The sequence below is a fragment of the Marmota flaviventris genome, chromosome 6, assembly GCF_047511675.1.
Source record: "Marmota flaviventris isolate mMarFla1 chromosome 6, mMarFla1.hap1, whole genome shotgun sequence".
In the NCBI taxonomy this organism is placed as follows: domain Eukaryota; kingdom Metazoa; phylum Chordata; class Mammalia; order Rodentia; family Sciuridae; genus Marmota; species Marmota flaviventris.
Window position 1 is genome coordinate 87,470,004 of NC_092503.1, and position 16,012 is coordinate 87,486,015.

General features: G+C 36.4%; 1 long non-coding RNA gene across 2 annotated transcripts in view; it reads left to right on the forward strand.

The window, feature by feature from the left end:
* The first annotated feature begins 10,609 nt into the window (after positions 1 to 10,609).
* Positions 10,610 to 16,012, forward strand: part of LOC114086705 (uncharacterized) — a 48,131-nt gene continuing 42,728 nt past the window's right edge. The window contains exons 1-3 of one of the 2 annotated variants that reach the window (XR_011707719.1): positions 10,610 to 11,336; positions 13,794 to 13,918; positions 14,643 to 14,831. This is a non-coding gene — a long non-coding RNA (uncharacterized lncRNA). The remainder of the gene's footprint in view (positions 11,337 to 13,793; positions 13,919 to 14,642; positions 14,832 to 16,012) is intronic. The other variant, XR_011707720.1, reaches the window with a different exon arrangement.

A 16,012-nucleotide genomic window follows, 5' to 3' on the forward strand; every position in this document is an offset into this window, starting at 1 on the left:
TCAATTCAATAACTCTACTTTCAGCCAGTTCTCTTAAGAAAATGATTAGAGAACATTTGAGGGCAGGGCCATTCATTGTTGCCTGACATCTTCATTTAGTTGAATTTAGTGTTAATCACCTGAGATCCACAAAATACTTATATTAGTTTTGAGGCATATTACAAGTAATTTGTCATGACCAGTAGGAAAAGTACCAAACTCTGAACATTATTTAAAAAATTAGGGTAGAATCCAGATTATCCCTTTAATGTTATTCCCATACTTCAGTGTACTTTATGAGTGGGAAAGAAAGGAACAGAGAAATGGCAAACATCCAAGAAGGAAATTTGCATATGCCAGAAATTTCCTTATGTACATGTGCCTTAGCATTCACTGACTTGTGAACATTATATATCTATATGTGTTATCGAGGAAAAAAAACAAGAAGTGCTTGCAGAACTGAGTTTGGTACAGCCACTTAAAATACATGCAACCATGTTAAAATTTGGTTTGGAAGAATGTTGATGGGATGGATAAATGTGATGGAGCTGAGGGTAGGGTTTGGATATACAGTGACCCATTTTAAGGAGGAAGTGGAGGGAAGTTGACATACATCGAAAGTGAAGGTCTCTGCAGATATTTTTTCTTTGTATCCTTTCCAGAATTCTTCAAATTTTAAGTGGCAAGTGAATATTACTTGTATACTAGAAAGAAATTATTATTAATGAAAAATATATTTATTATATTTTTAAAATTATAAAGAAAACACGGAATGTTTACAAAGAGTTCATCCTGCAATCCTTTTGGTTTCTTGATCCCTATACCAATTAAAATATAAAATAAATATTTAAAGAATGAGATTTATACCTTTCTGATTAACCTGGTAGAATCAATTCTAACACCCATTAAAAGGAAAACCTTTGACAACATAGAGTAACGTGGTCCTCAGCACATCTTCATCTAACATTCCCAGAATGATTTTGTTGTTTTGTGCAGCATAACACATTTAATTAAAAACTAAACCAAAAATAATATCCTGAAATATCATTTCATCCTTCACAAAACTTACCTTGTTCCTTGAAGAAAATAATAATAAAGAATAAGAGATTATGCTTGAATCAATCGCGTTCATTTGTATTTATAGGCAACTTTGTTAGTGCCCTCATTGGGGTGGGGTATGCAATGACCTTCATTGAAATTCCTGCACTAACTAACAGAAATTACATTTTAAAATAATGCTACAGAGTTTGGGGGTTAACACAATACAAAATACTGCCCACCTTTGTGTTGTCAGGAACTTTGCCAAGATATCACAGGCTGCATGTTGGCAGGGTGGGGGAAAAGATTCCTGTCCTGTGTACCTGCACCTCGACCCACACTGCCTCTCTAATAACTCAAGATTCTGAGCAGCACATAAAACATTGTAATAAGTGCATTTTGTGTTTTCATTTGTTTCTTGGGAGAAAAGCAGTCATTATTAATATATGATCCTGACAGATCACTGGATTCACGTTCTCAATAGTTTCAAGTTGCTAGCTAAAATATTCTCTTGAGGCATTTTTTAAAGGCATTCCCAACTAACCTGTTGAAGCATATTTATTTTCTCAGAGACTTACCATTTCAGTTCTATTTCTTCAAAGACTGTGATTAGCTACCTTAGGTTTCTTAATTTCTACATATTACTTTATATCACAACAAATGTATGATAAATATTCAACTTTGGGGGGAAGGAAATGGAATTTTTGTTTTCCATTGCTTGTAAGAAAACATGAATGAAGATTTCTTCCTTTTCTTTTTTTTTTAATTTTTTTTTTAAGTTTGAGGTTGATGTTGCTATTTAGTTTCTCAGTAAACAGGTACCTGAAGTAGGATTTCTCAACCTGTATTCTGTTGACATTTTGGGCTGAATAATTCTTAGCAGTCGAGGGCTCTCCTGTGCATTGTGGGATACACAGCAGTAACCCTGGTGCCTACCCACTAGATGCCAGTAGCACACTCCTTTCCCCAGGTGTGATAAGTATATATGTCTCCAGACACTGCCAACATCCCCAGGAAGTTGAGTGATGGAGGGTGGCAAAATCTCCCTGGTTGAGAACTCTGTTCTAAATTATATCAGAGTGTTACGTACACATTACCTATCTTCTTTAATGACTACAAAGTCCCCCAAAAGTGAAAAGTCATGCCTTTCTTTCTAGGAATTCTTGCTATTAAATCATTTTGCTAGTCCTTAAATATTCTGCTTAATGTGAGTTAATAAGCAACAAAGATTTTTCATATCCTGTAGAAAAAAATAAACAGCTGACAAAAAATGCTGGAATTTAGATTTTTAGAGGTAACCATCACACTAAATTTTGTTTCATTACTCTCTATATTATTTTTTGTTTTAATTTGATCATGAAAATCATCCAAATTATTTTATTGCAATGGATATTTAAACTTTTCTTTCAAAAGCCCAAGTAAAGAGATTTTCAATATGAAGTTGATAATTTCATACAATTCATATCCTTCTTTTTAATTATAAACTTAATAATAACTAATGTAACAATGGAGGAGTGGCAGATTCACTATCTATCTATCTATCCATCTATCTATATACACATATACATATATAGTTTGTTTGGCAGTGTCAGGGTTTGAACCCAGAAAGCCTCATATATGCTAAAGAAGCACTCTATCACTGACCTATACCTCCTGCCCAGTTATATATCTTTTATAGAGCATCTTTTCATCATTTTAATAGTAATGAATTTATGTAAAACATTACAGAGAATACAGAAAAGTATGTAGACTACCCTGATCTTACTAAATTCTACTACACAAATAATCACAGTTAGCAACATTCAGTTGTTGATTCGTCTAGATTTTATTATATTTACATAAACATGACCCTATAGTACATCCTTGACAGGGCACAATTTTTACCCTATCCTATATGAATTAAACATATTGTTTGCTAGATGATATATTAAAAACAAAATATGCAATGATAAACATACTTAGTTTTCTCAGACAACTATTTTTAGAGCAATAAAGCACATGGTGTTGGATTAGCTATAAATCATTCTACTTTTTCTATTTTTCATCAATAATCTCCATATACTGAAATTTTCCTTTCTGTTTCTGTACCAATAGGCTTTACCATTATTAAGATAAGGGAAACTCAAACACAATTAGGCCTCCGTTTTTACTTATTTACTTTTTCATTCTATTCTAAGTGTTGTCTAGAAATTAATTCTCAGAGGCCTGACAATTTTTCAAGAATTTTAGGGAAAAGAAGAAGGGGACTTATATTTTCATAGTCTTCTCTTATTTTCCTATGTTCCACAGGAATCCATTGAAACAAAACAAAACTACAAATAACAACAACAAAACTACAATTAACACATAATAGCTTATTAGCTCACATTATGTGTTAAGAAGATTTCACTGAAACTGATACTTGAATCTTAGAAGTCCTCTACATATCACTTCTGTCCCCACATTCAGAAAATCTTCATAAACTGTTTCATGGTTTGTACTTTCTAACCTCAAATCATCTTCTTGTTTCTCTGTCCCTTCTTTTCTCTGAGGAACAAGAGAAATTCATCTGTGTTCTATACAGAGCACTTTAACTCTCTTTTGGTTGCCACCCCTTCTAGACCAGTGGAGACCCCCAAGGGAGCTGGAGAATCAAGTACTTGACTAGTAGGATTTATAATCAGAAGACCTTGGTAATCAATTTGTCTAACTCTTCAATCCAAAAAAGAAACTGAGGAAACCAACAGACTATTCTAATTCTATATTCATTGATCATCATCCAAAGCAAGGATCAAAGTAGTGGAATGGAACACTTGGTAGTAATTAAAAGACCTAGGGATCTAAGACCATGGACCCAACCTTATTTAATTGGATTATCTCTTGATCACTGCATCTCCTTTCCATTATTAATAAAATAGAAATAGAACAGGGATTCAGTGATGCATACTTGTTATCCCAGCAACTCAGGAAAATCACAAGTTCAAGGCCAGCCTGAGCAATTTAGTGAGAGTCAATGTAAAATTAATTTTTTTAAAAAAGGCTGGCAATGTAGCTTGGTGGTAAAATATCCCTCAGTTCAATCTCCAGTATCTCAAACATAATAAAATAAAATAGCAATAGAAGCTATGCTAATAAGAAAATGGGCCACCTACAGAAAGGTCTGCAAAGGTGCTCACACAAATCAGCCACTAGTATCCTTCTAACAATACAGCGAGAGAGATAGATACAGCATCCATAATTATTACATCCTCATTTAAAGGCTCAGAGGAATTGGTGACCTGGTTGAGTTTTGTTGGGTAGTGGAGTTCAAACATGTCTTTTAATCTAAATACTATACCAAGCTAACTTCCTCTTCAACTCAAGGAAAAGATATTAGGCTCTAATGGCATTATACATGTAAAGGTGGTTTCCATTTTTTTTAAAGGTATGTAAAACAAATTCTTATCATTACTATAAGTATCTTCAGAAAAATGTCATGTATATGAGAATGCTTTGGTAAAAGTTCAGGCAATTCTCACAAATATTATCTCCAAATGACACTATACATCATAAAATAAAACTACATATTAGGATTAAATATTGTATCCTGACAGTAGTTTTACAGCTCTGTCTTGCTGCTTTAATTATTACAGATAGTTTTTCATATCCATCTTGCTTATTATCAACTGGCAGTGATCCAAATGGTTGTTTGAGTTGGTTCCTTACCCACTTAGATTTGCATACCCTTTTTCTTACATTATTTCTGGTAATGATATTTTTCCTTGCTTATGAGTACTCTCCACACAACCTGCAAGCCCAACAGATTGATTTCCCTATTATTCAAGATGAACTGATTCTAATACACCTCCTAGGGCATCTCACATTGGGCCCTATAGTCTCCTTCATTTGCACACAAAATGAACAATGAATTATATCTGAAAATCTGGAGTTTCAAAGGCTTGAAATGATAATTTCTCAAATCATCTATGTTCCAGACTTTTAATTTCTTTTGTAACTTTCCACAGAATCGTCTCCATAATTTTCACTCATTTTTCAAGCTATGAAACTCACAATGAACACATTTTCCTGTGTGCTGAGTCAGTTTTAAATGATACAATTACTTCATCAAAAAACAAACAGGCACTTAGCAAGCAGTCTCTCCCAGACTGAATCTGCCCTAGAATCTTTGGAACCCAAAGGCACATTTGTTCTCAAACACACACCAAAAGATAACCAACTAAACTGTGAATAGCTTATAAAATACATAAGATAATTTTCCTGTATATTCATTATATTTGTTTTCTTAAAACCACCATCCATATTCCTGACCAATGTTCATATTTTAGCATACTGAGGTCCTAACCCATTTTATCATACTCTAACTACTTTACAATTAGGGCTTCCCAAGATATATTATACCCTAATTTATATTTAATAATTCACACTAAGGCTTTTTCCTATAATATTGACAATTTTCATCAAAACAATATTCAAAAATATGAAACGACCACAACCCTCCTCATACTCAATTGCAACATCATCACCAGAAGGAAAAGTCTTTCAACCATTTCTGCTTTTAGTTTCTGCTTGTGGATAGCCAAACAAGACTCTGCTTTTAAAAAAAAAAAAAGTGAAATTACTAATTATTTCTTTATTTTTATTTCTATGTGATTTACTATCTGCCACCAATGTAAAAAGAGGTTTTACTGTATTGCTTCTCTCCACAACTCCATAATTTTGATATTATTTTTAGTTTTGTTGTTTGTAATTTAGAAATAATCAATATATATTTATGCCTTTTAAAAAATTTGTTGTTGTTTTGTTTGTGTCCTGGGGATTGAACCCAGCTGCACTTTACTACTAAGCTACATCCCCAGCCCTTTTTTATTTTTATTTTGAGAAAGGGTCTCTATAAATCCCCCAAACTGGCCTTGAACTTGTGATCCTCCTGCTTCAGCCTCCTGAGTAGCTGGGATTACAGGCATGCACCACTTGGTCCAACTACATTTCTGTTTTTTTGTCTGATAAATTCTAGTCAGTTTCTTGACACCTCTATTAGTGCATAAGGCTGTTCTGGCCTCTATCTGCCTCTTTACTTTTGCTCTCTGCTTTAATCTACCACTTTCCATGAACTAACTACCTTGATTTTGCCTCACTGTGGTTGCAAAGTTTTAGTCACATGAGAAAATATTTTTAAAAAATATTTAAATCATGTTGGGTTAAGTTTTCTACAACTACCCCTGAAACCTACTGATTCTACTGAAAGCCTCTTGCATGCTGTCCTGCTGTCCTGGAGAGGAAATCTATTGATTGTAGATTTTTATCTATACATTGTTTATCTATATAGAATACTCTCTTTTAAAAGGATGTTTGATATTTTTAACCTGTAATTTCTAGTTATTTAAAATGTATCTCATAAAGCAAAACAAAATAAAAATGCTAAAATGTCATTCTGTACTCTTTATAAGCCAATATCTTACACAAGAGAAGCTATTATTTCAGTACTAGGGATTGGTGCTGCGGATGGAACCCATAACCTTTCATGTACAAGGCAAACACTCTATCACTAAGCCACATCCCCAGCCCAAGGGTATGACTTTTAAACAAAACTTCAACTTTAAAGAAATAAGTGTAATAAATTTCATCCCTCTGGTATATTTATTTATTTATTTTTCTGTCTCTCTGAGAAAGGTTTTGAGATGTTAAACCTGGTGAATCAGATTTCTATTCCTTGTTGAAGGAGAAAGACAGTGATATCCTTCATATTGTCTCACTATATGTAAGTTTTGTTCAGTCCATCTTTCCCAGGGTTTATATATGACTCAAAATATGTTATTCATTCATTTATATTTAATCTCATGTAATAAAATATTTTGAATAAATGCATACATGCAAATAGTAAAAAAGTTCATAAAATATTTTAAATAAATGTATATATGCAAATAGTAAAAAAAATACATAAACATAATGGAAAGTAATAAGCCAAGACAAATTAAATATTATGTTTATTAGAGGCATTGGCATGTTTCTGTAGTCCCAGCTAATTGGGAGGCTGAGTCAGGAGAGCTGCTTAAGTCCAGAAGTTGGAGACAAGCCTGGGTGACATTGGGAGACCCTATCACTAAAATACATTTATATCTATATCTATATCACAGTGAATATGTGAATATCTTGCTAAATTGAACTGTAAATTTAGTTTTGCATTTTCTAATAGTTGAAGTTAAGAAAAAAGTTATAAAAAATTCATTTTAGTGAAAATAAAATTTTGTAACTCTAAGAGCAATTTTTCTGAGGGGTTGGAACCCAAAATAAAATGGAGAAGGGAGTCAAGTGTGCCTATCACCAGTGTTTTTTGTAATTTTTTATGTTCCTTCTTATGCATATAAAATATTTTTGCCAGGAATTATATCACACAATGAGGAAACTGTATGGTCAGATTCAAGAAATCAGAAAAATATAAGATTCATAAAAGAGTTAAAAGGATCTGATGTTGTGGTTCACTAAAGCAATTTTCCTTCATCCATGTCAAAAATAGAAAGAAAAATAGAGCTAATTATTTTTTTATTCTCTATGTAGATATTATTTCATTATTCCTAATAACACCATTTTCAGATGAATGGATTAGATGCAGTGAATTGGAAAGAAATCACATGGAAGTCTGATTTGCCTAAAACATAGAAATTCAGAAGCATTTCAACTATCAGAATCCAGAAACCACAAATCCAGTTGTTTGTTATACTCATTGATGAAGCAATCTTAAGATGATAGTATCTTAAATACAAAAATACAGAGAAAATAATATTGTGATTAGTCATATTACCACAGATCACGTGAAGCAACTTAGACTGTATGTTTATATATCAAAAATATCAACAAATGCTAAGACTAACTCCAAAGTAAAAATTGTTCTTCAGTAAACCTTTAAATATGTGCCAAACCCAACAGCTCTCTTCTGGAGCTACAACTCTAGTGTTCCATACTGGACAACTGATAAGGAAGTCACAGATAAAAAAAAAAATTGAAAATATCACTTAGTAAATAAAACATCACTACAGTGGAGTCATGAGCATAACTCAGACAACTGAGAAAATATTTATCCCCTGCAATAAAAGGGTGTGGACTTGTCAATATCAGGAAATCATCAAATACTCTGATTTAAATCTACTTAATAAATGATGAATAGTAGATTTCTATTGATCAATCTTCCTACAGTTTTCACTCATAAAATGAAATGTACAAATGACAAGTACTGGTTCAATGAAATTCAGTAAATTTCATGTTATTGTTACCATATTTACATTTATTTGAAGCAGTAATTAAATTTCTGTGCTAGCTGGCAAGTTTGGGAATAAAGTAAACAAATTATACTTTAATACATGGAAATATATCTAAAAATACTTTTCTCTTTGAAAATTAATCACAAAACCCATAGTGAATCCCTAACAAGTGTTGTGAAATATTAAATTCAATACTTGATTATATGAGTATCAATTTGACCTAGCCATTAATAACTGCCATGTATAACTATGGAAATTTAGCAGAAATAGGATACATTAATTTATTTATATGTATACATTGAAGTTTTCATATATTTTAAACAGTATATGTAGAAGAGTATTAAGTTGAACATTAATACATCTTGTTTTTCAGAAATATGTCAATGGTAACAATAGTAAACAAAATTTCTCATATTTTCCCATCCAGAATTCTTTCCTAAGTACTTTTGTTTTCTAGCCTAATACCCTCTCTATTAAAAAAGATATTAAAAATATTGTAAATGCTGCATTTTTGTTGTTGTTGTTTGTTTTGTTGTTTTAGTAATGGCTCTCACTAGGTTGCCCAGGCTGGCCTCCTGGGCTCAAGGAATCTTCCTGCCTTAGCCTTCCTAGTAGGTGGGACTATAGGAATGCACCATAGGACCCAGCTGAAATACTGCTTTGCTCTAGAATATTAAGACAGAGGTTTTGTTTACATCTATTTTGGGAGAAAAACTGATGGGCTCAAAAATTTTCAGATTGAAAAACTGTACCAAGGAAATATTATTAGGCTGCTAGTGGGTGAGTATCTTTATAGAAAATTAGAGAATAGTAACATATTTAATATTGCTTTTCACTTGGCACAATATTTTACAGGAAACATAGAACTTAACAAAAGCTATCTTGTTTGGCTCTCACTTGCCCAATGAAGCAGGCAAAGCCCAGTATACTAGCTTCTTATTAGGAAATTAGTCATTAAAAGATTTGCTCAAAGTCAATCCAGGACTTATGCATCTTTTGACAAAACTCAGTCTTGGGCTTCATGCTATTCCCTGAAACAAATGTGGTAAGGCACAGTGGGTTTCAACCATGAAAGCAATATGTTATATAGTAATTTCCTCTTTGAAAATGGTAAGATAGTAATTTTTCTTTTATATCTTTTTCTCTTTGGTTCACTGTACAGAGGATCTTTTAAAAAATGAGATTGGTCATCAAAGAAATTTATGCAGGAGGAACGTGTCACATGTGTACAAAAAAATTTTATGTGAAGTTCATTGCCAGAAGAAATAAACTGATCATGACAATTTGAAGCATACAAATAAGTGTAATTTTATTTTTAAAATATGTAAATATTTGTTACCAAAACTGTTGTCATCATGGTGTAGTCTTTCAATAAAGAACTTAATAAAGTTTATTAACTTCACATAAACAACTGAGTAATACTATTCAAGTCAAATTAGAAAATACTACAGAGTGCTGATTAAGGACAAGGTCCTGTGATCAAGAGCTGCAGTAACTTATAGCCAGCACTTTACTCAAGTCTTGGTAGATAAATAGATAATCATAAATATATATATCATCTATATCTATATTCTTTTATCTCCACTAAAGATAGTTCCTGTGACTTTATTATAGAAATAAAGTCCACGATAAAAATAATTCAGATACAGAACTCATGAACCCATATTTTCATTCTTGAATGCAATTTTCTTTCAGGTTAAAAAAAAGAAAAGAAAAGAAAAAAACATTGCAGTGGCAACAGTGACAGTCTGCGTTTTGGAGCAGGACAGAAACTAACCTTTTTCAGATATCGGGTGTTCTGTCCGATGTATTAAGAACACAAATGCTTGGGATTGGCCTGCACCTGGTTTAAAGTAGTGTTCTAAAAGGAAAAGCCTTAACTTGAATATTTAATAGTGCTAGGACGGATTGTGCAGCTTTCTTTTATGCACTCTCCCCAGAAAAGTGTGGGTGTGGATTTTGATGACCTACAAAAGTAGTGTGTTGCGGGTTTCCATTTACATCAACTCCTTATAATAATCGCAATTTAGACATCAGACCTCTCTCCCACAGACTGTCTCTCCACTTTGCGACCCAGCTGCCGCTCGACTTGACTTGCTCTGGGCTCCAGGATCGAGTCCCACCTCTGGGCTCTGAGCGGTTTGTTCCTAGAGGATCAGGGCGGGTGTGTTGCCGGAGTCGCGTTCTATTGGCTGCACTCTCGGGGACTGGCCGGGCTTCCCAACACTTGATTGGACAGAACTGCCCCCTGTAGGCCGAGATCATTGGAGGGCGCTAGAGCCAAGGGGCGGAGCAGGTTCCCCAGGATTCTTGACCGAGCGCGCCCGTCCGCGGAGCCGGGCACTGGGTGCCAGACCAGGCTGCGAGGGCGGCCGCTAAGGGAGGGTCTCCGCGCCGACCGGGTCTTGGAGAGGGAGTGCGGAGCTAGACTGGTCGCAGGCCAGTCTTCGTTTTCCCTCGGCGGCGACCGCTCCGAGACAGCATCTGTCAACACTCCTCCCTGCTCCATGGCCAGCTGGGCCATGCTTCGCCGGTGGCCGCCGAGGGGACGCGGGACCCGGCGTGGTGAGCCCATCAGCTGTCAGGCGAGCGGCGGAGCTGCCTAAGGACGGCTAGAGACACACAAAGAACGCAGTGGGCGGCGACGACGAAAAGGGGCGGCAAATTTGGGACCGCAACTCCTCACTGCTCTTGCTCCTGCCACTGCCGCTGGGTCTTGGTCCGAAGCTGCGGAGACAATGCGCTGGGCTTGGCCCGGCGCGCCTCAGAGTACCGGGCGCCCGCGTTCCCTCGGCCCCAAACTGACGGTCTCTACGCTCGCCCAGCCCCCTCCCGGGGAAGGGGCGCCCCCTCGCTCCGGCGGCGGGCGAAGGAAGTCGGTCCGCGGCCGCCGAGCTCGGCAACTTGCGAGCCGGGAAAAGTTTGCGGCGCCTCCGCGGGGCGGCGCGGCGCGGCCCGCCCCTCGCGTCCGCGGTCACCGCCGGTGACTTTCTAGACTCGTCGTCAGCCAGGGCCGCGGCGCGGTCGGCTGGGACTGCGGGGAGGGCCGGAGTTCGTCCGAGGGCTCCCCAGACCCGGCTGAGGGTGAGTCGGTTTTGAAGAGCGATGGGCTCAAGTGGTTGGGGCGCCTGGCTAGGGAGAAGGCGTGGAGGGAGCCTTTAATACTTTTTGGAGCAGGCGGGGAGAACAAATAAAAGTGCCGTCGCTGGAGAGGCACTGACATGCCACTGACTTGCGAACCGTATCCGTGGGAACCTTTCAGGGGCGGGGGCTGCCAAGAGCCTGTGCAAGGAGGGGGGCAGGCGGAAAGGTTAGAAGGTCGCGGAGCAACCCTGCCTGTAACTGGCTCTGCTTGACCTTGGACAAACGATTGAACCACTTAGATCTCCCTGTATATGATATATGGGGCCACAGCTACGTGATCTGTGGTGCCCGTTTTTTAAAATTAATCTCCATTTGAGATTTTTCTGTGCTTCAACGAGGTTCAGGAGTTACGAAGCGGTAGGCCAGGATATATTTACATGCGCCTGGATTCACCTTTCAGCCTACTAAGAAGCAACTTTTAAGTTTGATATTTAAAAACACCAATACTTATAGGCCATCTTCCGGGAAAATAAATTACCCGGAATTGCTTGTTTTATGATTTGTAAGACTGATCTACTTTGCTGTGCCATTTGGAATCCTGGGGACCAGGATGGACACAGAGAGTCAAGAGTTAGGTGAAGTGGCAGGTGCCCCCAGCAAGTCCTTCTGGACTCAGTTTAGAGGGAGAACAAGTCATTTTTTTATGCAAGGGAGAGAGTAAACAGGGCAGGTGCTTGTGTTTGTTGTTTTAGTTTCTGTATTGCTTATTTCTACTGAAAACTTTTGTTGGGAGATGGGGGCTCTTCTGACAAAGAAGAAAAAGAAAATGTTACTTGTAACCAAAGTATATGGTAAAGTAATTTAAATCTTCCTTACAGGAACTGTAACACAAAATACAAGTACATCTTGATCTAATTTTAATGAAGGATTGAAAATAGCTACTGTGTTCAGTATCACTGACGCCTAGACAGCGCACTTACATAATCTTTGTTGAGATGTGTTAGTGGCATGTATAATTTTGATAAATAATTAATGTTAAAGGTTTGGTCTGGCATTAGTTATTGAAATATTGTCAATGCAGATTGATTTGAAAAACAATGAAGTGTTAACTTTTGGTTATCATGATAACCTACATTTATTTTTCATAAGAAAGTCAAGTCAAACATTTTCCATGAACAAAATTCTAACAAATATTGCACGTACACTTTGCTAGGAGTTTATACAAAAGAAGTTATTTTGTTCACTATAAGACCAAGTCCCCTAGTTTTCTCACCATTCATGAAAGTGCCTTTTACATGTCCAGTGCTCTACTGGATGGTTTCTCCCTTGGTGGAGCTTATAGTAACAGTAGTTGATTTTTTAAAATATAGAAGTGCATTAAGGTATTCAAAAACTATTTGCTGAGTAAAATACCTAGTGCTCAGATAAAAATAATCAGAAATCTATCTTACCTGTCCTTAAAGAGAATTATCATCATGCTTTACTGGAGAGAAAGAAGTTATCAAAGGAAGAATTTACAGAAAAATTGAGCTTAATTCTAGAATGCATCCCCAAAATTTATAGCTTAAAATAGGGGTTTGCATTTTGAAAGAAAGAAATTGGTAGGGTTTCTATTAGAAAGATTAGCAATATTGATTTAAGATACTATATTTCATGACATAATTTTGTTTGAAGAACATGAGTCTTTGAAAGATTTGTTTCTTAAATAATGAGTGGCTGTTTGCATTATGGTTGAATGTCTAATTAAATGTCCTGATCATAACCATAATACTTTGCTGGAGTACTGTTCAATTTTTAAACTTGTTTTAAAAATAGCATGAATGAAATCTTTTGATTCAGTTGTCTGAAGGGAAGTGCTTCTTTTGAAATCAAATAAATCTGCACTAAGAACTATCTCCAACCATACACCAAATGTAAATTAAGCACTGGAAGTAGCATTTAGTCAGGGTCTTCACTCTAGACAAGTACTGTGTGTAGGAGAGATACAAGATGTACCATAGTGAGATATGCTGTTATTTTTGAAGGGCTTGTATAAAAGTCCATTTGGTTACATCAGGGGAAAGGTCTTAACATTTATAGACCCTGAAACTTCTCAAAAGCGGTGTAGCTTTATTTAAAAGTGATCTCTCAACCTAGAAATTAGCATTGATATTTGTACAAGTTTTCTTTATAGAGTTTGTGTTCTCCACTCATATTTGCTAATTGGTCAGCCTTGTAAATGGTTGGAGCAATGTATTTCAGGGCGTGGTCCTTAGAACTTTATCAAAATCACCTGTAGTACTAGCAAAACATCAGATTCTTGGGTACCTCCCACACTTACAGAATCAGAATGTCTGTGAGGAGAATCTAACTGTCTTCCTAAGCTCCTTCCAAAGTAAGAGTTAATCACTAAATTTTAAGAATGAGCATTACAATTTTGTTGCCAGTGTTGTAATGGCAAGTGTTGCTTTCTCCTAGGAACATTTAAAAAGCTCCCCAGATGCTCACTGCTCTGATCACTTCCTTATGGTACCAGACCTGTTGGTTCATCTTTTATTTGAGCCCTGTGGCCAGAAATCCCCCCCCATGAACCACCTCTGCAGGTAAACGAAAATAAAAGCTACAAACACAGTTAAGACTGGTATTGCACAAGGCTGAAGACTAGAGTTCACAGACACCTCCTACTAGTACATTATTTGCTCTATTCTCCCCAGCCTGTGGGTGATTTGTGGGAGGGGCAATCCCAGGCTCTTTCCCCTTTTCAACTGGGTAGATAAGGTTTCAAGCAAATGATTGAGAATGGGTCCTAAGGTACAGAAGGTCTGAGAGGGAACAGAAAAGAATACTGGATGGATAGCTGTCTCTTCAATGCTAATTTGAAGATTTTGTTCCTGAAGCTGATAATTTGGCAGTCAAGTGTTTGTCACCCAATCTCTCTGCCTTCTATTGTCAAATCTTGTATCTGCAACCTCATATAAGCACTCCTGTAAGCTCTGTATCCATAGAATCCCCAACACATATGACAGAATTTGTTTATTGGGAAAAAATGGAAAGAGTGTAGGAGAGATGTTCAAAGAATAGGGTGAGGAATCTGCCAGACTTACTTCCAAACCTAGCTTTGACATTATTGCCTCAGTGGCCTTGAGCTGCATCCTTGACCCCCTAAGCTTCAGTGTCCTTACTTTGGAAAAGAGGATAATAGTACCAGCCTCAAAGGAGTGGAAATTATAAGATTTTTAAAGTATCATCAGCTAATAATTGCCATGCAGTAATACTTGATATATGTAGCATTTAACTTATGGTAACTTTTAAAATTTTCTTTTTTAGCTCGGGAGTGTTGATGTAGAAGACAGAAAAGAAGGCAACACTGGAGGAGATAAGTAGCTCTGGACACAATGGAAAAGCACATTACTAAATAGTAATTGTTGAGCAGAGGGAAAAGGGATAGGAGAAAGATGTGGACTGTATGTGGTGCCAGCTAATAATTCGGTTTCATCATGTCACTTCCTGGCTCAGGTGCAGTGTCCTCTATCCTCTTCCCTTTTTGTACCACCTTACTTAACATTTAATTATATTCTTTCCTTACTCAATTTGTCTGATTATGTGATCTGTCTTAAAGTTTTAATCCTGGTTTTGCATTTAATTATCAGTGGTCCTTTACTTTTTAGAGGCTTAAGAATGGCAGCTATCCCCTTGTGATCTAGCTTTTGGAATCATTGAGGTTAAGAGATTTCTATCTGTAATTCTGTAGGAATGGTTCCAGAATTTAATCCTAGATTTGCTTTTTTTGAGAATTTGCCACCAAAACATAGGAACATGGTTAGAGAGGCCCCTGTCCCCTGGTAGTTCTAACTTAAATTTCTTGAGCAATTCATATTTGTTAGTATACTTTCTTTCCCATCAACTTATTTGTTTCTTACAGCACCCCAGTACTTCTTAGGAGGGACCCCAATCTTTTTCTTTACCTCTTTTCTCTCTCGCACATGTATTCCTAGGCCAGTCTTTGCTTTTATTATTTTAGGTTTTCTAAATTTAAAATCCTCTAATGAAATTGAATCTGTCCTGCCTGGTTTATAGAGTGACATTAAAAAAAAAAAAACAGAGTCCCATTCTAATCTAACATTATCTTTCCATAATTTTAGGAACAACCATGATAGCTTAGTTCATTAGTGATGTTTCCTTTTGAACTATGGGTTTCTACTTTTATTCTTCCATTTCTGATACCTTCTTGGAAAATAATTAACATCTCGAGGATGTGCGCTTCCTCTGAATTCTTACAGTAGTCACAACTGTTGGGTCAGTTATAACCTAGTCATAAAGTCCTAATGGAAGTGTGTGTGTGTGTGTGTGTGTGTGTGTGTGTGTGTGTGTTTATGTGTTTATATTTACTGGAAGAAAAGTTTCTGCCAAGGAGCTATAAGAGTCAAGTCAAGTTGTTCTACATTTCCTTATCTTGTTAATGGAGTGGATTGGGCCAAATGACATTGATATGCCTTTCTCATTCTGAGGATTTATGATAATTTGACCTTCTTTAGGGGAGATGAAATTGGAGATCTTACTGTGTTCTTGGATGAAAATATCAATACAAGCATTTAGTACCTTCAGGACCTGTTCAGTCCCACAAATTTCTATTTTCATTTGGCATATACCTTTTCTGAGAAGCTTTTCAATCACAAGAATTCAGAAAAGATTACTGG